The sequence below is a fragment of the Tamandua tetradactyla genome, chromosome 11, assembly GCF_023851605.1.
Source record: "Tamandua tetradactyla isolate mTamTet1 chromosome 11, mTamTet1.pri, whole genome shotgun sequence".
Taxonomy (NCBI): Eukaryota; Metazoa; Chordata; class Mammalia; order Pilosa; family Myrmecophagidae; genus Tamandua; species Tamandua tetradactyla.
Window position 1 is genome coordinate 39,811,146 of NC_135337.1, and position 20,176 is coordinate 39,831,321.

Below are 20,176 nucleotides of genomic sequence, written 5' to 3' on the forward strand. Positions count from 1 at the left end.
TAATAATTTTAAAGAATGGACAATAAGCATCACAACAGATTGACATCGCTGTGAAGAGTGATGCAAGGGCGGTGATTTCTCCTCTTTGCTGGGAACATGAGAGGACTGTATTTCCAGCCCCCATGAAATTAGATAAGACCTCATGACTACTCATGACTAGTTTTTTTTTTTTTTCTTTTTTTCATGACTAGCTCTTTTTTTATGACTAGTTCTCTTTTTTTTCAACTTTTTTATTGTATAGTATAACATATATACAAAGCAAAGAAATAAAAAAGCAATAGCTCTCTTTTTTTTTTCCCCTTTAAGGACACATCTAGTTCTGTTCCCTGGGAAACAGATTCTGAGAAAGAGATTTATATGCAGAAAGTTTATTGGGGAGTAGGGATCAACATGGGGGGAGGAACTCCTGGACAAAGGGAGAAGATGAACTGCCATACAGTAGCAACAAGGGCCTCTGTCAATTCTCCAGGGAGCCCTCGAGCGGTTGGAGCTGTGATGGCCCTTTGGAGTTGATTCCCCCCTTTTTTTTTTTTTTTACATGGGCAGGTACCAGGAATCGAACCTGGGTCCTCTGGCATGGCAGGCAAGCATTCTTGCCTGCTGAGCCACTGTGGCCTGCCCGGAGTTGATTCCCCTTGATGCAAGGGGACTGGGCTTTTATACTCCCACATCAGCCAGCCATTGGATGTGGGCTGGCTGCCGCTGGGGAAGGGAAGTGAACTGAACGGATGGGAGGTGACTTTCTCCAGCTGATGGCAACTCTTGGAGTGAGATGCAGCTGCAAGCCAGCTGCTGAATGGAGTGCCTTAACCCTGATATGGGACTTCTGGCAATACTCCACAGCAGCATTACAGGGTAGGACCCAGACATTGCAGGGATCATTTCCATGCGTATACCATTGGCCAGACTTTAGTTCCATGGCTACTTCCAGCACAGGTAGGCTGGGAAATGGGGATCTTTATTCTGGGGTGTATATGCCCAGCCAAAACATTTACTGTTAAGGGAGAAAGGGAGAATAAATAACAGAACAAGTAGTTTCTGCAACACATTTCAAAATTGGTATAACTTCGTTTTTGGGAATTGGATAAACTCAGCTTAAAATATACATGTAAGAATAAAAGTCCAAGAATAGCCAAGAAAGAGTTGTGAAAAAAAAATAATGTGGGGGCATGCTTCCTTAGATATTAAAACTTTCCAAAAAGCCACTGAAGTTAGAACAAAATAACCCTGATAGAGGAATACACTGATAAGTCATTGAAGCAGAATAGAAAACCCAGAAATATATTCAAGGCTGGGCTGCTATTCACCTGGTGAACAAGGTAACCCTGTAGCAGTGGTTTATAGGAGGCATCTGCTCTGACTGCTCTGTGTCCATGCTATTTTCATAGTTTATATATTTTGCATGTTCCTTTGGTCCCAAGGGCATATGGAAATTCAGTGCTAGCAGAACATTGTACTTCAATTCAGTGGTTAAGGATGGTTTATTTAACATATATTGCTGACAAACACTTGGCTATCCACATGGTAAAATAAGAAGGCGGCCTGTTACATTATACTATATAAATGCAAATTCCAGATGGATTCGATATTTAAATGTAAAAGACATATAATGGGAAGTTAGGCCTGGAGTTTGGAGGGATTTTTACGTAAGCCAAGAAATTCAGAATCTCTGAAAGTAAAAGTAGATAATTACTCAAATATAAAATATATATATAGTGTGGGAAAAGTACCTTAAACAAATTCAACAGACAAATGACAAACTAGGAAAAACATTTCAAGTGCATGTGAAAAATAAAGGGTTAAGATTCTTACTATATAAAAAAACTAAGAAAAAGGTAACCTAGTAGAAAATGGATAAAGAATATAAATAGGCAATTCATGTATGGCCACTAGCCACAGAAAACAATGCCAAAGATGCCTAATCTCATGAGAAGTCAAAGAATGCCAAATTAAGGTAACAATGAGATATCCCTTTACAGACATCAGATTGGCAAAAATAAAAAAGAAGGATAACAGCTATTACTTTCAGGGACATGTGGAAAAGGGCATTTTCGCACATTGCTGGTGGACATGTGAATTGTTGTTATAGCATTTTGGAAAGCAAAATTAAAACTAAAATATACAAACCCTTCTCTCCATCAATTCGACTCCTAGGAAGAATTCGCCCATTTAAATGAAAGTACCAGCATGAAAGGAGGTTTATTGCAGCTTTATTTACAATGGAAAAAAAAACTTTAAAAATCAGATATTCAGTAGAAATATTATTAAATCAATTATGATTCATCCATATCATGGAAAATTATGTAGCCATGAAAAAGAATGACTTAAAACTATGCCAGTGTCCATGATGTAGTTTAGGTGAGACAGGTGAAAGGCAGAGCAGTGTATATTACACACACACATTACATGAATTCTGAATATATATATATATATATATATATATATATATATACATATATCTGGTTATAGGTGCATGGAGAAAGAAAAAGACAGATTTATACTATATTTGAAATTGATTTACTGGGATGAAGAAGAAGAACAGCAAAGAACTAAACAACATTAAAATAAAAATTGTGTGTCCACAATGAAAATAGCATGTATGTTGCTCTATTTATGTGAATTTGGATAAAGCTATGGGAGATGCACTAAAAGATGGTTACCAAAATGCTAACAGTTTATCTCAGGGTGATCATCTTTAAGCTGATTTTCACTTTCTTCTTATATGTCTACAGATTGTTTTTAAATTAAGAAAAAAATGTATTACTTATATAATCAGGGAAAAGTTATTTATTTTCAGTATGGGAGAAATGAGTAAATGAATGAAACTTTCCAATAAACTTCTAGTTAAATTAGATGTTAATTTAGGGGAAAACTTGGAGTGAGTTGACACAAAAATACTTGAGTAACATTAAATCTCTTAATTTTTAAAAAATATGAATTTATTTTTAAAAAAAAGGAATATTTCATTGTCTTTTAGAGAATTTTCCCAGTTTTCTACCTTAGATAATGTAGCAAACCTCAGTTCATTTGTCCTTACTTTTTGTTATTGAGAGTATTTTTTCACTGTGATTCAAAAGAACGATATATGTTAGAAGATTTCTTTCCATACTTCTAGTGAAGACCTCCCATTTTCTTTATTCAATGACTCATATCCTCATATCTTGATTGTTTCCTCAATTTGGAGACGTGCTATTTAATGGTTTTATTTCCCCACCCTGCTGCTTTAAATTTCATTAAACTTTGTGGTAATCAAATTACTATGCTAAATTTACTATTAGAGAGCACTTTGTCTCCCTATGGCCTCAACAAAAAGGATTTATAGCATTTTCAGTTATTTTCTTGTGAGTCCATTCATATGTATATGCATCTCCTTTTAAACAGGTGAGAAGTTGTTTATAATTAAAAAGTTAATTCATAACTTCCAAAAGGAGCTCGGCTCCTTATGTGACTAAGTGATATTATAGGGAAAGGAGAGTTGGCAGTGAAAGCACTATCAGAATAAGCCACGACTGAGTAGACACAGCAAGATACGGCACTGTTGCAAACAGCTTAACTTCACCCATACACCACATTTTTCCCTCTCCTGATTCCCTTGGGTTACTAGATTCCTGCCCCCTTGCCATTGTCTATCCACTTAGGCTTTTTCTTTCCCCTCTGATGGAAGCATCTTCATGGGTTTCTTGAGTAATATGTTCTGGGAACTTTTCTTTTCTCACAATGAGGGACTAATGGTCATTTAGTTTATAACCATTTATTCTCTCTACAGTGACCAGGGTTTTAAAAAGCAAAAAAAAAAAAAAAAAAAAAAAAAAGCACAGACCCAGCAGAATTTCAGGAACTTTCGCTGGTGCCCCAGAGGGTCACATTCCTCGGGAGCGGTGGATCGGGTTGGTTGGATCGGGTTGGTTGGACACTCCGTTGTCTATAGCGCGAGAGCTTGATCCTCTTCTGGCCAGAAATCTCTCTTTATTGTGGGCTGCGGGTCAGGTGCTCATTTGCTGCCTGACCCAGACCAATTCTGCTCCTCCAGAGGCAAGAAAACACTTATGCTGATATCAAAAATGGGTTCCATAATGCTTATCCAATACAAAATTTTCTAACTTGAGCTGTGTTTTTACAGCATTTTCCTACCCACTGCTGAAAGACCTAAGGAAACCCAGAGACAGTTGTGTTCCTATGGCTATTGCGACACATTTTGCTTCAGTGATGCAACGGCTAAACAAACAATGGTTGTTTATGATCAATATAGATTTGAGATTTGCATATGATTTCTTCTTAAAGAAGCAAGGAATTGTCATCTTTCCTTTATAGAAATCTTGCTCAAAAGGCTCTCGGTAATGACTGGATAAGAACGCGTTTTTGAATCAGAGAATTGCTTTGCTGTTTTGGAAAATTCCGGTCAGTCTCTGCAGTTTCCTTATTGACAAGGGTTATCAGACTTTCTGAGAGGGTCTTATCTGCAAGCTGCAGCAGTTACTGAGGGAGCTGCCAAACAGGTTCAGTGGGATTGCACAGCTGCCTGGGAACCGGAGGCCATGCTGGGTGAACTCCCTGCTTTCTCCTTTCAAGGCCTGCAGGCTTTAACCTGTAAATAGGTGCCTAAACAAGGTTTGATCTGTCACACAAATATGCCTTAGCAAAAGTGTAATGCCCTTTATTACCTGGCTGAGCAAGGATTCCAAGACATATTTAGAGAGGTACTTGTATAAATTGCTACATTTGAAGCTATGCCTGGTATTTCTATAAAATCTTCTTAAGGTATGATATAATGATCCAAATTTTATTTATAGCAGTCTATGGGAACAAGTCCCTCCCTATAGCACCCCAGCTCTCAAAAGTAGCCCTAATATAGCAAATACGCTTGATGGATGCCCTTTAGGCTAAGCTGGAATGTTTTGTTCTCAGAGGACTGTGTTTTACTCGTTTAAAATGACTTTTCCCATCTCTACCTACTATGATTTATGATCTTAATGCTGCCACATAAAAACAGAGTTCAATACATAGTTTTTTTCTTGATAGTTCAGAGAAATATTTTGAATACTCTCTAGCATTGGAGTGATCTTTGACACAGTTGAAAAGTAAATTCTTAGCTAAGCCTCCTATATTCTGGAGCAGCTAGAAGGAAAGAATCTGACAGGTTCGTATGGTAGCCCATAACAAACTCTGGGATCTGTCCTGTAACTACTTGTTGAAGAGTGCTTTGAAAACCATTGCTTTTTTATTTCTTTGCTTTGTATATATGTTATACTATACAATAAAATTGTTAAAAATAAAGAAAGAAATAATGGGGGAACAAAGGTTAAAATATTTTGGGTTGATGGAAATACTAGTGGTCAATGAGAGGGAAGAGTAAGGAGTACGGTATGTATGAGTTTTTCTTTTTATTTCTTTTTCTGGAGTGATACAAGTGTTCTAAAAAATGATCATGGTGATAAACACACAACTATGTGATAATATTGTGAGCCATTGATTGTACACCATGTATAGAATGTTTGTGTTTGTAAATCATCAATAAAAATATTAAAAAAAAATTCTAAGCTAAGAGTTGCCCTGTTTTATTTCTAAAATGGAGACATTGGAATAATAATACTGTTACTTTTTTTTTTTTAATGAAGCACTAGGAAAACATGTTATTATTATGAGGATCATTTGGCAGGTAGCTTGGGGAAAGAAAGTAATACAAAGAGTGATTAGGACTTCCATTCACCAAAGAAAGAAAATATTTTCAGTATCTTCAGCAGTTAGCACTTTCTAATAACAAAGCCCTTAACAGACTAGCATTTTTCTTTTGAAGTGGGGAGAGCAATAACTGGATCATTCTACTCCATGGTATTAAGTTGCAGCTCATTATTCTAAATATTAAATTATTAAAACGGTATATTCCTCAATGTGCAGTTCATTAATTCATTATTTTAAATATTATATAAAGCAAAATAGAGGTTATATTTACAAATGGCTTTATAATATTTTTAGCATTAAAAAATAAATATATATACATGTATATATGGCAAAGTACCACTTTCTTAAGAAATACACCTTTATAGAACTGGCTCCATTGTGGTAAAAAATAGTTAATTATCCAGTATTAAACAATGACTTACATACCTCTTTCTCTTTTTTTTTTAAGGCAGTCTTCTCGAATATATTATTTAGTGACTTTTATTCATTTTATAAGAACTTCACAGTTATTTGCTCTTATCATTAGCTCTGTGATGGAAGGAAGTGACCAGTACTACCACATTTTCAGACCAAAAATAATTGCTATGATTTTAATATTAAATGAACAACTTTGAAGCAATTTATTTTGTAACAGCCTGAACCAATTGATGCCTTGTTTGTCCCTCAACAAATCATAAGAGATTTTAAAATGACACAATATTATTGACATCATGGATTTTTTGGATTTGCATTGTGATCTGAATTTCAAATATCCTTTTTTTCACACAGTCTTAGCCTGATTTATGTTTCTATACTAAGACTGCTTTTCATCTGCCTTTTCCTCACTCCTTTTCCATGTATCCTTTCATTCATTCATTCATTCATTCACCATCTGTTGACCATAAGCCAAGCCCTGAGAATACAGAGAAGAACAATATTTGAGCTGAGACTTGAAGCTTGGCTTGTCCTTGTCCTCACGGAGCTCACATCCTGGTGGGGGAAACAAAGCATAGTTTACACAAGTAAACTATATAAATAAATCAGATAATTACAGTATGTGATATGTGTTATGACAGCAGACTCTTTGCTCCTGTGACAACAAGCAAATAAAAATTCTAGTGCAGAGTCCCTTAGCAGGGAATGCTTTGGCAGATTTGAGAAACAGAGAGGTAATCAGCAAGGTTGGAGGGTGAGGAGGAGAGTTTTATGAGGTGAGGGCCAAAGAGGCAGACACCACATTATGCAGGCCTGTATAGCCTGAGGATGGGAATCTGGACAGTATTCTATAAGCAACGGCAAGGAGCAAAAGAGCTTGAACAGGAGAGGTGCAGGTGATATTGAGCCGAGAAGTGTTTATGGTTGAGGGACAGTCACATGCAAAGCTGTGGAGGTATGAAAACGTGTAGTAAGAATTGTTAAAATCCAGGAAAAAGTCCCGCATTTAGAATCTTGTATGGAAATGAATATGAAGACTAACTAAGCAGCTTTCTGCACCAAAATTCTGTCTCTGCTGAGAAAATAAATGGCAGTCCCTTGAGTCCACAGCTTGGGAACACTGCCAGAGAAATCAAGCCTATATTTTTGAAATCATTTTTTCATGTGTAGAGGACATATAAAATTAACCAAGTGAACAACTTTGATCCATTGCTTGTCTTTCAAAGGAGACAGAACAATATCAACCCTTTCCTTTTCAGGTAGAAAATCATTAGTGACCCTTCTTATTTTTATTGTTTCAGAAATAACTGGCTCCTTTAAAGGGTCCAGGAAGACAATTTGTTATTTTTAAAGACAATTTATTATAAAGTTCCCCTAGAAATGTGTCAAAATTGCATTAACAGGATGGAATTTTATATTTCTAAGGTGTTTAAGGGTTAGGAGAGAAATTCATTATGCGTTTCTAAAACACTTTCATTAAATTATGTTTCTATTTTAGCCTTCACCATGGCTGTCATTCATCTTTTCGATGCTAATGAATATCTCTTCCATATCTTTTCAAGGGAGATTTCTGATGGGTTCTTTCATTAATAGTAATTTTTCATTTATAACTCAACTTCCTAATTCCCCTTTGCCTTTCTGTCTTTGCAGTTGTCATCATTCATGCATTTTCTTGGCTCCTTTAGCATACCAAGCTCTCTGGGTTTCTCCAAGAGCAGTTTTGGAATGTTTACATGGAGAATTAGTTTACAGTGTGGCTCATTCTTCTGCTAACACTAATGCTATGGAATGAAATCCTTGTTTCCCTTCAGCCTTGACAGGTCTTGGCAGCACCCACTGCCTACTTCGTGGTGATTCCCATTTGGGGAAAAAACACTTCACTCGCTCCTCTTTCATGCACAGCCTCACTTCAGACATGCCTCCAATTGGATATTAAACCTCTTCTCCCTCTACCTCATGCTTAGCAGTTATAACCATGTGCTTTTTGAAGCAGATCCCTTCTTGTTCCCAAGCACCTTTTGAATTTTCTCACCTCTATGCCTTTGCTTATGCTGTTCCACTAGCATGGATGCCTCCCTACTCATCTCTACCCAGACATTTGGTTCCTTGCTCATTTTCTAAGGCTTTCAGAACCCCTTAATTAGAAGCCTTTATTTGACTTTCCATTGGACATTTTCCCTTAGAATATGAAATGATATATTCAAATTCCCCCAAAACAACAACTAGAACCCAAGAAATCATGTGATAAACTAAGGGTTAAGCTTGCAGCTAGAGTGGGGAGAAATACAGCCAGATGTTTAGAGACCAAATGAGTTATAAAGGGAAAGCTTAGGCTTTGGAATCAGATGCATTTTTTTTTTATGCAGATCCTAATAATCACTTGTTAACTCTGTGACTCTAGATGAATTAGATTCCCTCCTTGGGCCTTAAGTTCCCCATCTGTGAAATGGGGGTAGTGAATCCTATTTTTCAGAGTTATGAGGAATGTGAGGAATAAATGAGATGATGCATGATTTAGTGTTTGGCACAGAGTAGGATCTCCATAAATATTTTCCTCCATCAAGTTCTATACGGAAGAGAAGCAAAAGATTGGTGCTATTCCTATTAGAATCTCAGATGAGGTCAGTGTGTGTGGCTTTGGGAACAAAGTAGATCAGCTGATAGGAGAAAAGTAAGAATACCTGCAAGTTATAAATCAGGGAGGGAAGCAGATCAGAAGCTGTCCAAGGGGATGGAATACCAGGTATTCTTAAGTATGAATGGCATGGTTTGAGGAAAAACAATAAGGACAGGCCATAGAAACTAATTAGAAATTCAAAGCATAGGGATAGAAAAGTTGAATATGTACAACTTTGTGCTTGACTGTGTGAGTTTTTTTGAACTATGTATGGCAGGCATGGATCTGACATGCCAAATCTAAGCCAGGTCTTAAGAACAAAGTCCCAGGGACCCACTTGTTCCTTCAGCTAGACAGTAGAACCAGGTATGTGTAAACAAACTGACTTATAGCCTGATAGCAGAGGTGTCCCAATCGACTGGCAGATCTATGAGTGAAAAGTAAATATTTATTGTTGCATGCTAAATTTTGTAGTTGTTTGTTACAAAGTATTATTCCAGCAATAGCTGACTAATATACCCCTCTTTTCTTCGGTTCAGTGGCATGAGGGCCCCCAAATTTCCAGGTATTAGTTTCAAATTAAAATTCAGTGGAGACATTCATATGTACATTAACAGAAGCCTTTTTTTGGCTTCTGGATATCATGGAAACTATGATATCTAAACCAACAGAGCTCAATATTTCAGGAACAGAAAGCAAAACGTATGAGAGAATTGTTAGATTTAACAGCAAGAATTCCCTACTTCACTGCTTCTACCCATGATTCTGGGATTCATATTCTGGTGGATTGACTTGTGTACCCCTGTATGAACATGTTCTTGGTCTTAGTTTACAGTCTGGTGGGTGTAGACTCATCGTAAATAGGACACCTTGAAGATATTAACTCAGTTAAGGTGTGCCACAATTGAGTCAGGTTGGGCTTTAATTCAGATTATTGGAGTCTTTTATGAGCAGAATGGAATTCAGACATAAAGAAAACCATGGGGAGAAGCTGGAAGCCATTGGAACGTGGAGAAGATAACACCATGTGCATTTCCACGTGACAGAAAAGCCAGGACCAAGGATGGCTGGCAGCCAGCACCAGAATGTCATGGTCTTTAGGAGAGAAAGCATGACCTTGTTGATGCCTTGATTGGACTTCTCCTAGCCTCAATTCATGAGCCAATGAATTCCCATAGTTTAAATCAACCCATTGTATGGTAATTGTTTTAACAGACAGAAAACTAAGACACACATATTCCTGATATTGTACAAACAGTATCATATATTGCATGCTGATACAAAGCATATACTACATTGTATAAAACAGAACATGATCGTTTCACAGGGTCTGGTCTCACATTTGGCACATATTTGAGCCTTCAGTAGGACATTTTCTCAGTCTAGCAGGTTAATTCCTTCTGGATAGTGGGTTAAGTGATAAGATCATGGATTTTTTTTTTCTCATTGTCTCTTTGATCTGGTCTTTATTCAAAATAAAGTGTTCAAAAATTATTGAGCTTTATGGAATAAGCAATTTAGATGTCAGGCTTCTTTTCTTCTGTGGTAGGTTTCTTCTCTGCTGGCTTCTCGGTAGCTGCAGCCTTCTTTCCCAAGGCTTTTGCTTCTGTGGCTTCTTAACACCAACAACCTTCTTTCCTCTCTTCCCCACTGTAGGTGTCTTGCCTGGAACCCCCTTCTGATCTGATTTGGCCTCTAGTACTGCTACAGCTTTATCCACCCTGAGTTTGTGATACCTGGACTGGCGAAGAATGGTGTTTCAGCTCATAGTCTTTGCATATAAGTTTAGTTTCAACATGATTCTCACGTTTTTCAGTGGATTCTTTTTTGGTACTCTGCAATGAATCTTCCTGTGTTGTGCTCAGAGGGCTCCTTGGATCTCTGGGCTTTCAAGATTCTGCTTAGGTCTGTATTCATCATCTTGTGCATGGGAAGGTTGCAGTTGCTCTTGAGGGAGGCAGCTTTACACCAAGTGCCACACAGTCATCTAACTTGGGGAAAGCATTTTCAGTCCAAATGCAGTCACATTCCACATGCCTACCAGGAGCAAGTTTCAAAATGTTCAGCTTGCTTGCATTAAGCAGAGTAATTACAATGATGTTTCTGAAGGCCTTGCTGATGCTATTGTCCTTATTATAGATGATGCACAGTCCCCTGCCACTGTATGTGATGATGGTTTCTCATTTTGCCCTTGCCAGCTCTCATTTGCTGAGAGATATAGACTTTTTTTCTGTCTTTTATTTTTTTATATCATCCCAGGCCTTAAGTTTCTTAAGAAGCAAAACAGCCTTCTTCGTCTTCTTATAGCCTTCAACATTATCTCCAACCACCAAAAGAAGATCAGGAACTTCCTCGATATGATGACCTTTAGAAATGACTAGCACTGGAAAGGCTGAGGCATCCAGGGCAGAGCAGGCAGAATATCGCTTCTGTGTTGTATTTACTTTAAGTTACCATTGATGCCATGTCTTGGTTGGTGCAAACATGTGGCCTCCATGACACATATTCCCTGGCCAGATTGGTGAGCCCCACCACCTCAAACTCTGGGAATTCATTTCATAGCTCTGCCAGGACTCAGCACTGGTTTGTTGACCTGTTAACTCACTGAGAGCATAGGGCTGTCTGTTGTTTTTGTACAAACTGGTGTGAATAAAGTTCACAATATTTGGTCTAATGGGAGCCTTGAATACAGCAGCCAAAGGAACATTTTTGCCAGATGATTCCCCCTTCTCAGAGTACACACATATCAATGGGTGAGCACATGCTAGGGTCAGGAGAGGAGAAGTCTATGCTACTCTCAACCTAGGGCTCCCACAGGAAAAAGTAAGATGACAGATTCTGAGCACATATCCTATGCCACATTTCTTTTATTGTGAGATGAATTCCTTGTGCAGAGTTACAATTATCCTCCTATGTTCTGGAGCAGCTAGAAGGAAAAATATGAAAGGATCATATGGTACCCACAACAAACTCTGGGATCTGTCCTGTAACTACTTGCTTGAAGAGTGTTTTGAAAACTATTGCTTTTTTATTTCTTTGCTTTGTATGTATGTTATACTATACAATAAAAAAAAGTTAAAAAAAAAAAGAATCACAATTTTGACAGAGTAAAAGGCATTTTGTAAGTCCATGAATGATGGTGTTGGCAGGAGAATAATAAGAAGGAAAGGCAAATTCATATCCATAATATTTTTCTATTCCAGGGTAGACAAATTGCTTCCCCCTCCATAAAGGAAGGGATCCAACACAACCAACTCGTCACCAAGAGGCTGGAGAGTGAAGCCATATTGGAAATGGTGCCATGTTTCGGTCTGCTAAAGCTGCTAGAATGGGTTAGCTTTTATAAAGGGAATTTATTGGGTTACAAATTTACTGTTTTAAGGCCATGAAAATGTCCAAATTAAGGCATCAAGAGGAATATACCTTCTTTGGGGAAAGGCTGCTGGCATTCAGGATTCCTCTGTCACAAGGAAAGTCACATGGTAACATCTGCTGGTCCTACACTCCAAAATGTCTCCGGGCTTCTGTGGGTCCTTCCCTGTTTCTCCTGGGACATTTCTGTCTCTGAGATCTCTCCAAAATGCTTCTGCTTTTTATCCTCTCATAAAGGACTCCAGCAAGAGAATTAAGATCCACCTTGAATGGGCTGTGTTTTGGTTTGTAAGTTGCCAGAATGCAATATACCAGAAACAGAATGGATTTTAACAGGGAATTCTCAAGTTGCAAGTTTACAGTTCTAAGGCCATGAAAAGGTCCAAATAAAGGCACCAACAACAACCTTAACTCAAGAAAGGCTGATACCATCTGTAACAGCTCTGTCAGCTGGGAAGGCACATGGTGGTGTCTGCCAGCTTTCTCTCACTTCAAAAGGCTTCTCTGGGGTTGTCTTCCTTTCACAAATCCGAAGGTCTCTGGCTTTGTGGGCTCAGCTGGTTCTACAGCTTTTCCCAAAATGGTTCCCTCTTACAGGGCTCCAGTAAGCAACCCCAATTTGAATGGGTTGAGACGCATCTCCATAGAAACCATCTAATCAACAGTTACCACCCACAACTGGGTGGGTCACATCTCCATGGAAACAATGAAAAAAATCCCACCCAGCAATATTGAATGAGGATTTTCTAGGGTACACAACAGATTCAAACCGGCACAGGCTAGGTCACATCTCCATGGAAACAGCTTCAGCAAAAGGTCACACCCACAAAACTGGATTAAAAGAACATAGTCTCTTCCGGGATACATAACAGATTCAAAATAGGTTCTCGGCAGATGGTAACCAATTAATTTCATTGAGGAATAAAGGAGGAGCAATTGAAAGTAAATTTCTGGGTAAATATAACAAAATTATTTTCTTTTTGAGTTCTTGAAAATATATTTGATGTTTGAAAGCAAAAGATTATAACATTGATCAGGTTTTCAATGTATGTAGATGTAAAAGATAAGACAACTATAATATAAAGGGGATAGGATAAAAGGAACCAATTGGGCGTAGGTTTCTATATTCCACTTGAAGGGGTAAAATACTTAAGTGTACTGTGGGAGATTAAGTATTTTGTATTATAATCAATAGAGAAATTAATTTTAAAATTAAATAATTTTTAAAACTATACAAAGAAAAAAGTATACTAAGAGATATAGTGAACTAAAATGGAATACTAAAAAATGTTCAAAAACTCAAGAGAAGACAGAAAATGGGAAACTAACAAAAAAAAAACAGAGAAATGAAACAAATTATATAATGATAGACCTAAATGCAAGCATATCATTAATGTCAAATATAAATGAATTAAACACTACAAAGAAATTTCTTTCTGATATTTCCTTCCCTTCTCTCTGAAGAACTTTCTTTAGCAATTCTTTTAGAGAAGGCTGGCAATAGATTATCTTAGTTTTCCTTTATGTGAGAATGTCTTTTTTTACCATCATTCCTAAAGGATGTTTAGTGGGTATAGAATTTTGAGTTGATAGTTCTTTTCTTCTAGCATATAAAAATGTTGTGCCACTTCCTCCTGGCTGCCACAGCTCTGAAGAGAAGTCTGCAGTTATTTGAATCATTGTTCTCTGGCTGCTCTCAAGAATTTTTTGTTTTCAGTTTTCGTAGGTCAGTTATGATGTCTGAACATGGATTTCTTTGGATTGATCTTGTTTGGAGTTCAAAAAATTTCTTAAATCCCAAAGTTTATGTCTTCTGCCAAGCTTGGGAATTTTTCCATCATTAAGTTTTCAAATATTATTCAGCTCCACACTCTTTTTTCTTTCCTTCTGGGACTCTAATGACATGAACATTAGACCTTTTGTTATTATCCCACACGTATCCCTGAGATTCTGTTCACCTTTCTTTTGAATTTCCTTTTCTGTTGTTTATATTGGAAAATTCTATTGATATATTTTCAAGTTCTTTGACTCTTTTCTCTGCCATCTCCATTCTTCTTTTGAAACTACCTAGCGAATTTTTAAATTTTGGTTACCTTATTTTGCAATTCTAAAATTTCCATTTGGGTTTTCTTTACATCTTTTGCGTCTTTGCTGGTACTTTCTATTTTTCCATTTGTTTTGAGAGTTTTCATGATTGCTTGTTGAAGTATTTTATAATAGGTGCTTTAAAGTCTGACAATATTCTGGCATCTGTGTGGTGCTGGTGTTGGTTTCTGATGACTGTCTTTTCCCATGCAAGTTAAGATTTTCATAGTTCTTTGTATGCGAAATAATTTTGGATCGTATCCTAGATATATTGAATATTGTGTTATGAAATTCTGGGTCTTTTTAAAATACTATGCAGAATGTTGGTCTTTTTGTTTTAGCAGGCAATCAGCCTGGTTAGGTTCAAGTTGCAAATTTCAACCCAACTCCCATGGGCTGACATGTTCCAATGTCAGCTAAAATTTTGAAATCTTGGCAACACCATTCAGATCTGTTCCACATATGGGTCATCCAGTGGTCAGCTTGGAATCTTGGTGGTGGTATACTTTAGTTCAGTTCAGTATGCTGAAGTTCTCAAGGTTTGCTGATTATTATCAGATCCACATATGCATAGCTCAGAGGTGAGCCCAGGAGTTCATCAATAATCTCTATCATCGCTCTGGTCTTTTTCAGTTCCCTGTTTGGTCCTCTGGCCAAAGAGATGGGCTTTAATTACGTTACTATGCTGTACTTTTCCATGACTGTGCTCACATCGAGTCAAGGGTGGGAGGACAGAGGAAGAGAGAGAGAGAGAAAGAGGAGAGAGAGAAAGAAAGAGAGAGAGAGAGAGAGAGAGGGAGGAAGGGAGAGAGAGAGAGAGAGGGAGGGAGGGAGGGAGAGAGAGAGAGAGAGAAAATGAAAGAAAGAAAAAAAGGAAGGAAAAATAAATAATTAAATAAATAAATAATTGAATAAATACAGGGATTTCAGTATTTTCTCTGCACTTCTCCTGGAGGTCTCCTTTTCTGTGCCCCAAAGCCCACTGCCAGGTTTCAGACTGCATCCACTGCATTCAGGTAAATTCACCACTGGGCTGGTGGTACTCTGAATTCTAGTCTTCCCCAAACTGCCTGCTACCATTTACTTTTCAGAGTCTTGAAATATGCGCTGCGTGCATTCTGTTTCATGGTCCTACTGAGCGTGAGAGGCAGAGCGGTGTGTACCTGCTCCATCTTAACTAAAACCAGAACCCCTCAAGACCCGATGTAACCTTTTCTGCTTCACATTTATTTTCTTGAACTTGTCATGACTGTATTCTGTGGGGAACTATCCAGAACGCTGGGTACATGTTCAATTTTCATTAATACATTTTATCTGAGAAAGAATTCGTTTGTTTCTCTCTGTCTGTAGCGTGTGGACCAAATATAACTGTGATTCATAAATTAAATATGCATTTATTTAATTGAATCCTGAGGTAAACAGAGACATAAATCTTTTCATGCCTCCAGGCAGTCTTGACTTATGCACTGAATTTTGTTCAGGAGCTTTGTTCCCTTTTTATTTGAACAATCTTTGGGTATGTAATTATGAGGTTGCCGACTAGTGTGCATAGCAAAAAAAAAAAAAAGGTTTTTGGATTAGTGAATCTCTTCTGCACATAAAGAAAGGAAAAAACTTTTAAATGTAGTTTCACAGAGATCCTACTAGAAATTACATTCCCTATTGGGTAATTTAACATTCCTGTTGCAAAATACAATTTTTACCTTTTCTTTCCTCAGGCATGCTATATCAAATACACTAGCAATTACCATGCTGATGTTAATAACAAAACATTATACTCTACGTAATTGTTCTATATCATTAGAATATTATTTTAATACTACTGATGTTGCTGAAATATTGGAAAACATAGTTTCCCAGAAGCAAGTGTCCTTCATGTGAAGTTGAAAGTTTAATTCCAAATTTAATAGTTGTGGGTTTTGGGGGAGTGTGCATGAGCTTTCTTATTCCTGCGTATCTTGCTTTTCTGTATTTTCCAAGTTATCTATGATTTTTTTTTTAAAGCATCAATTTCATGAGATAAAAATGCTTTTCAAGCTGAAGGGATTTGTAGTAAAAGCTTAGAAAACTAGGCTTGGCTTCTCCTTGGGCCTGGATAACCATAATTAAATGGCTTCTCCTTCTGGGTCTCAGCTATCTCATCTGAACTCTGAACATAGCTGTGGCAATCACTGTTCTACCTCCTTTCAGGGCCTTTTTTAAAATTATTATTATTTTTTAACATGGGCAGGCACCGGAAATTGAACCTGGGTCCTCTGGCATCACAGGCAAGCATTCCTGCCTGTTGAGCCACCGTGGCCAGCCCTTTTGTTTTTTTTTTTAATACTGTATGGTGTGGGTCACATTTCGCTCTTTTTTCATGTGACTGTCCTGTTATTGTAGCACCAGTTGTTGATATTTTTTTTTTTTGTGGGGCGGGGGAAGTTAGTGCATGGGCCAGAAATAGAACCTGGGTCTCCCGCATGGCAAGTGAGAATTCTACCACTGAACTACCCTTGCACCCTTCTCAAAGGTTTTTGGTGAGAATCAGACTCGTAGGTAAAGTGAAGACACTAAGCTAGTCAAAAGTCTGCGCAAATGTGAGTCTCATGCTGATACTGAGATTATGATGATGAAAAGTAAGGCAAGAGAAGAAATTTTATCACATAGATCTTGGATCATGGGGCTAACAATGGATTGTTTAAAATTATGGTATTGAGTTTTCCTTTCTTCTGAAAATGTTTTTGTACATTATATCGTATATTATTTCCTAAACCTCACAGACACATTTAGAGTTAGCCTATATGTATGGTTACGTAAACATATATATATTATATAAATATATATTATTGTGGTAATACTTATATGGCATTTTTAAAAATGTGAAACTCATTGAAAGGTTTAGGAGGTGAAAGCGTGAGAAAGAAGAAAGGTACGCCAGGAAATTTTAAGGGGGGGGGGGTTATTTCTGTGCTCCCAGGCAGAACTCACCAAACCCAAGATGGAGGGAGGTGAGTGCGCACGCGGGCTTCGGTGTGGGCAGCTTTTAAGGATGGAGGTCAGGTGACATCTGGAAGGCGTGGTTCATTAGTTCTGGAAGTCAGGTTGGGAGGGGTGACACAGCCTCCGCAGCTCCAGTTGCAGTGCCCTTCCCGTTCCCCCGACCTAACACTCATCTTATAGCCAATGGGTGAAAAAAAAAAAAAGGAAGTTGAGACAAGGATGAGGGGATCCTTCTTCGCATTTCCTCATTCCTTGACCTGAGAAAGTAATTGCTTCTTTTGAATAAGCAGGTTTAGTTCTCTGGTCACCATACTTAAACGGGCACATTCATTTACATGACCTTTCTGGCCTGAGTAGCTTCTGGGTTTGGAATCCTGTTGAAGATCAAATGGTCTTTGCCACTAGTTCTTAATTAGTTTTTCCAACTCAATCATTGAGTATTCATAAGGGCACTGGTCACTCCATTGGCCATCACAGTTTCACTGATGACTTGCAGCTCTTATCTTCTCTGGGTACATCTAGGAAGAGCTCGCCTCATGCTTCATCTTAAATAAGTCAAGGAAGATGATGATTTTTAAAAATCAGTCATTTTTTGTTACAGAAGTTGTAGATTTACAGAAATACTATGCATAAAATTTATAAAATACCATATATCACCATATTATTAACACCTTGAATTAGGTGGTATATTCATGAAAGAACATTTTTATAATTGTACAATTAACTATAGTCCATCATTTACAAAAAGGTTCATTGTGTTGTACAGTACGCTGTTTTTATTTTAATTTTTATTCTAGTAACATTTATCACCTAAAATTTCCTCTTTTAACCGTATTCACATATATAACTCAGTGCTGTTAATTATATTCACAATGTTGTACTACTACCACCACTATCCATTACTGAAACTTCAAAATCAACCTTAACAGAAATTCTATACAATTCAAGAATTAACTCCCCGTTCCCTACCCCCAGCCCAGCCCTCAGTAAACAATTGTGCCAGTTTGAAACTGTTGGATTGTGTTGAAATCATTTGAAAAGTCATGTTCTTTAATCCTCATTCAATGTTGTTAGATGAGATCTTTTTTATTGTTTTCATGGAGAAAGGTGACCCATGCAAATGTGGGTGAGATGTTTTGACTAGGTGGTTTCCATGGAGATGTGTCTCCATCCATTCATGATAAGTACCTACTGGTGCCTCTAAAGAAAGAACCAGCTTCAAAAGTGACAGAGCCAACATGAGATACAGATGTTTGGAGATTCAGAAAGTAAATACCCCCCAGGGAAGCTGTTTGAATCCAGAAGTTAAGGACCCCAGCAAACTCCAGCCACGTGCCTTCCCAGCTGATGGAGGTGTTCTGGACACATTGGACTTTCTTAAGTCAGGATATATTCCCCTGGATGCCTTAGTTTGGACATTTTTATGTTTTAACTATAAACTTTCAAGTTTGTAAGCCCCCTTTATAAAAGCCATTCCATTTGTAGTATATTGCATTCCAGCAGCTTTAACAAACCAAAGTTTCTGACTCTATGAGTTTGTTTAATCTAATTACTTCATTCCAGTGAAATCATACAATATTTTTCCTTTTGTATCTGGCTTATTTCACTCAACATAATGTCTTCAAGGTTTATCCATGTTACTGCATGAATTAGAATTTCATTCCTTTTAATGCTGAGTAATAATCCACTGTATGTGTATACCCTATTTTGTTTATCCATTGATCTGTTGATGGATTCTTGGGTTGCTTCCAAGAGATAGTATGGTAGTTTGGAGCTGTTTGTACTCCAGAAAAGGGGTGCATTCTTGTGGGTGCAGACCTATTGTGGGTGGGACCTTTTGATTAGGTTGTTTCAATTGAGATATGAGCTAGCTAGTTCAAGATGGGTCTTAATTTTTACTGGAAGACTTTATGAGAGGATAAAAGATAAAGAGATACCAGGAGAGAGCTCACAGAGAGAGAGAGAGCTTAAAGAGAAATGCTGTGAAGATGCTAAGACAGGACCCACAGATGTTCAGAGAGAAAGCCACTGGAATCAGAAGCTGAAAGTAAGGGAATACTGGAGAAAAAGGCCAGCAGATGCTAGCCATATGCCTTCCCATGTGACAGAGGAACCCCAGATGCCAGCAGCCTTTCCTCAGAGAAGGTATCTTTCTCTTCATGCCTTAAATTGGACATTTTCATGGCCTTAGAAACTGTAAATTTGTAAACTAATAAATCCTCATCATAAAAGCCAATCCATTTCTAGTATATTGCATTCTGTCAATTTTAGCAAACTGAAACAGATGGTGATTTTTCTACTCTGATGACAAAATACATTAACCTAGTCTTCATCTAGAATTTACTATTTTTATTGAAAGAACTTCATTAACTCCTTGTTCTAGATTGCTAGCTGCCAGATGCAACATACCAGAAATGGAATGGCTTTTAAAAAGGGGAATTTAAAAAGTTACTAGTTTACAGTTCTAAGGCCGAGAAAATGTCCCAATTAAAGCAAGTCTAATAGAAATGCCCAAATTAAGGCACCAAGAAGAGGTTACTTTCACTCAAGAAAGACTCAGCGTTTCTCTCTCAACTGGGAAGGCACAAATGAACATGACGACAGTCTGCTAGCTTTCTCTCCTTTTTCCTTCTTCATCTTCAAAAGTTGCTGGCTGGTGGACTTTTGTTTTTTTTCAGCCTCGTGGCTCTGCTCAGCTCTGCTGTGGCTTTCTTGTGGCTCTAAAAAGTGACTCTCTCCAAAATGTTTCCTTTTTTAAAGGACTAGTGGGTGGAGTCACAACTTCATGAAACTATCTGACCCCACAATTGTGTGGGTCACATCTCCATGGGAACAATCAAAATGCTCCCAGCCAGCCATATTGAATGAGGATTAAAGGACATGGCTTTTCTGGGGTCCACCACTGATTTAAACTGGCACACTCCTGGATATGCTGTTTAGTAAAAACAGTAAGAAGGCATAGTTCATGAACCGAAATGTGACTTGAGACTGATATCCAGGTTTCAAAAGATGAGTAAAGATGTGAGA

At 37.7% G+C, this 20,176-nt stretch overlaps 1 pseudogene; it reads right to left on the reverse strand.

The window, feature by feature from the left end:
• Positions 1–10,227: 10,227 nt before the first annotated feature.
• Positions 10,228–15,339, reverse strand: LOC143649113 (large ribosomal subunit protein uL4 pseudogene; annotated as a pseudogene).
• Positions 15,340–20,176: the final 4,837 nt, after the last annotated feature.